Source organism: Poecilia latipinna, unplaced genomic scaffold, assembly GCF_001443285.1.
Source record: "Poecilia latipinna isolate Pla-1442-1.1 unplaced genomic scaffold, P_latipinna-1.0 Scaffold3341, whole genome shotgun sequence".
Classification (NCBI taxonomy): Eukaryota; Metazoa; Chordata; class Actinopteri; order Cyprinodontiformes; family Poeciliidae; genus Poecilia; species Poecilia latipinna.
The window spans coordinates 25,438-29,219 of record NW_015115957.1 but is presented as its reverse complement, the minus strand read 5'-3'; the positions used below and the strand labels follow the sequence as shown (position 1 = coordinate 29,219).

Below are 3,782 nucleotides of genomic sequence, written 5' to 3'. Positions count from 1 at the left end.
TTGACAATAAACACATCTGATGTCTTAATGTCTTGGAAGTGAGACACTTATTGGGACAGACAGTATCTTTGTGTTTTGATTTGCTTCCTGGAAGACTACAGTTTTTTAAAAGTTCTCTTTTTCTTGAATTTCTAGTTGGTTCTGATCCCTTATATTTAGGTATAACACAAAATGTTACAGCTTTAAGTTTGTTTCTGCTGTGCAAGACTGATATATCTTTGCTAATCAAACTACAAATAATAATGGAATAGTGCAGCTAGTCAGAGCTTAACTTTATGCACATTTGGGTTTGTGCAGTGGGACAATCATTAAGCACACAGGGCAAGTCCAAGTCTGAAAGCCTTAAAAACTCAAGACTTAGGAGTGGCCTAATGAAAGTCTGAGCTTAAATCCTGTTGATATAGTGACCAGAACTCAAATAGGCTGTATTACTAGTGGTTAATCTCTCCATTGTAAAAAAACCCTAATTTCCAGTCATGTCAAAAGCAAGATTGCAGTTGTTGCCACAATGACTGGCATTACCAGTTTTTAAGTTTTTCTTTTTCAAGTTTTTCTTTTTCACAGATTTCCAAATTAAGATTGGTCCAAATTTTTAATACAAAAAATACTTTTTGTATTCATTAGGTTATTGTTGCTCCTATTTTGAGCTTTTGACCGCCAAGCTTTTGAATGCCTACTAATTGGCAATAGAAAAAGGTCCTTATTTAGAATTTATTGGTTTTTGACCATCAGGCTTTTTTCATGTGATTTGAAATACTTCAACTAAAGCAAACGAATAAATAATCCTCATAGATGATGCTCTGGAGGAGTGCGGCAGATGTCATGTTCGGACATCTGCGAGGAGCAGGGTGGGAGTGTCCTGTCAGACTATCAGTTCCAGAAACCACACACACAAAAATACCCTGGTAAAATTGAACAGGGTGTCAGTGAGACACAGGGTAAAAAGCTCCATTTCTTAAGACCGCGGGAGAACTGAAACTAAGCAAAACGACACTTCAAACATTTGTAATTATTCATGTTTCGAATGCATGGATCCCAAATAAAAGCATTAAACATCCCTGCCTTCACACCAGAGTCTGAATTCATAGAGGCAACGAACTCCAGCTGTTCTTCTTCTCCGGCCTTCTTCTGCATGTTTCTGCGGCTCCTCTGGTGAAGCAGCAGTGAAGTGTCCAGGAGCAGTTCATGGATGCTGGCAAATGTCTCGTCTTGCTTTGAGTCTAGATTGTCAGATAAAGGTGTTGAAATGCTGCCTCTCTCTGATCCTAATTGGCGTGACGCTGAAGAAGTGGAGCGAATGATCTGGAATAAGTCGCGTGGTTCCATTCTGTTTGTTTGTGGCTACGGCTTTGAACTGCGCCGGTGTCCCGCGGGTGCTTTCAGATACCACCAGTAATATATTGTTCATGGCGCAGGGCCTCAGGCAGACAGAATGATGGATTGAGCTGTTCTGTTTTCTTCTCACAATCCGTCTTCAAAGAAACAAATCGATCTGGAACAGAGGAGAAGGAATGGGTAAAAAAAGTGAAGAAAATCACACAAATAGACTTTCTTTAGAGTGTTTTGATGTGATGTGTTATTTTGTCAGAAGCATTTTCAAATCAAAGTTTACCTTTTGGATCAGAGAACGGCAGGGTTGTGTGTGAAGTTTTGAGTGTGTGTTTGTGTGTGTTTGTGTGCATCTTGGTAGTGTGTGTGTCAGTATTGATCAGGGGCAGCAATCCCCTCATGACTCTAAAGCTCTAAATCTATCCAGAGGAATGCATTCACATATTTAATAGCTAAACATAAAGAGTGCATTGACATTTACATTTATTTTTATGTAGTAGTTTTAACTTGCTTTGTTTGAGAATCAGACCACTGTAACCAGGTTTTTCACTGTTCTTTGAACCATGCATGTCTTATTGAATATATGAAAAAAATTAAATTACCCTCTCAGGGGATTTATTTTATCTTATTATTATTTTTATTATTATATTATTACTTATTTCCCAAGGCTTTTAACATATTTTTGAATTTCTATAGCTTTAATTATAAGTTTGTTTAATTTCACTGACAAATTTACAGTAATTCCATTATAAATTATATTTATAAATGATCTACTAAAATTTGTGTTTTCAGAATAATTATTACTCAAAGATATTCAGCAATGTTACCATAAACATTTCATGATTATAAGACATTGTGAAAAATAATATCATTAAAGGTTTTCCCAATATAAGTATTTATTTTATATATTAAAATCATCCTACCTGTAAAGATTTAATTATTAAAAATTGTGGAATGACTTCATTTTACAAATATTTAATTTTAAAAATATTAATTTTTAAATGAATATTATTGTTTAAAATGTATTCCATACCAACAAACATTTATTTGTTGTTACTATTGTTATTATTATTAAAGACCATAGGGATATAAATGTTTCAACTGATCAGCAGCGTCATCAGAATAATTTGCTCATTTATATTAATTGGTGCGAACATGAAGTTATCCCTGATCCACTATTGTTATTCTTCTTCTCCTGATCTTTAATGCAACCACATTAAATGTTTGTGGTGTAAACAGACTAAGCCACAGCTCTGTGTACATTAGGAAGCTGCAGTATTTCCTAGGGAGGTTTTCATAAAATCTTTGCTGTTAATTAGTAAATTCCCATGTCTCTCATCTTCTGTGGCATTAACTACCTGTAGCTGTCAGCTTAGGTTTGTCAGCTCAGGAAGCACACAGTGGCGTCTCTTATAGACACAGCGGTGAGACAGCTGCAGTACCATCTGACGCCTCTTGAGGGCAGAATGACTCTGTGGTCCAAAGCCATAAACAAACTAGATTTATGATTCTCCTTTGCTCTCATTGCCCTATTTCATTTCTTTTTAATTTCCTGTCCTCAACAAAAGCCTCTCTTTCTTTGCGTCTTTCGTCCTTGAACATAAGTTATATTTAGACTTATGGTCTGACATAAAGTTTAACTTTCTGTACAGCACTGTTTTGATAATCATAATGTAAATAAAGTTTTATGAACATTTTATCCATTCATCATTTCTCCTAAACCAATCCCTTAGATTTTGTCCAATTTTACTTGACTTCTTATTTGTATAGATATTAAATAAAAGTGCAATCTCATCTCCCTTAAATAAAGCACTTTAACAAACATTCCTCTATGATTTCCATTGTGATAAAGAGTGTGAATGAATTTTCTGTGAAGACTGGACAGCGGTTTGATGAGCCCGGACAGTTTGGCTCCGCTGACCTCCTCAGAGTCACATCACTGCAGACTGGAGAACAGAAGGTCAGCAGGATTTCTGGATGACAGATGAGAATGGTACGGAGGAGGGGATGTGTCACATCCAGGTGACTTTTCCTTAGCTGGAGGTAAATCTGCTGCTGGCACTTTTTGAGCACGGCCTACATGATGTCCTTTAGCCTGCTGTCTACAGAGGTTAACAGAAATGGCAAAAAATCTCACAAAGCTATTTATTTATTTATTTTTACAACAATACAGTGTGAGTTTTAGATCAAAATTTAAGCAAAATTCAAACAAAGCAGGAATTTCAGTAATCTGACTTGTCAGATATTCAGCTCATTGGTCTTCTGGAGATTCAAAATTTTCCAACACTTCATTCATTTCTATTGTTTTCCTTGTGGCTTTTGAAGGATACAGGAAAAAAAAGCTTTTACGGTTGACTCTTCAGAGGTGAAGCAAGCCGATTCCTGACTGCGTCTGGTTTTGGCACCCTGGGTTACTCCTCCTTCTGATCCACACACACACACACACACACACA

At 36.3% G+C, this 3,782-nt stretch overlaps 1 long non-coding RNA gene across 1 annotated transcript in view; it reads right to left on the bottom strand.

Moving 5' to 3' along the window:
- Positions 1–989: 989 nt before the first annotated feature.
- LOC106940742 (uncharacterized) overlaps positions 990–3,782 on the bottom strand; it is a 22,070-nt gene continuing 19,277 nt past the window's right edge. The window contains exon 2 of the long non-coding RNA XR_001423189.1: positions 990–1,492. This is a non-coding gene — a long non-coding RNA (uncharacterized LOC106940742). The remainder of the gene's footprint in view (positions 1,493–3,782) is intronic.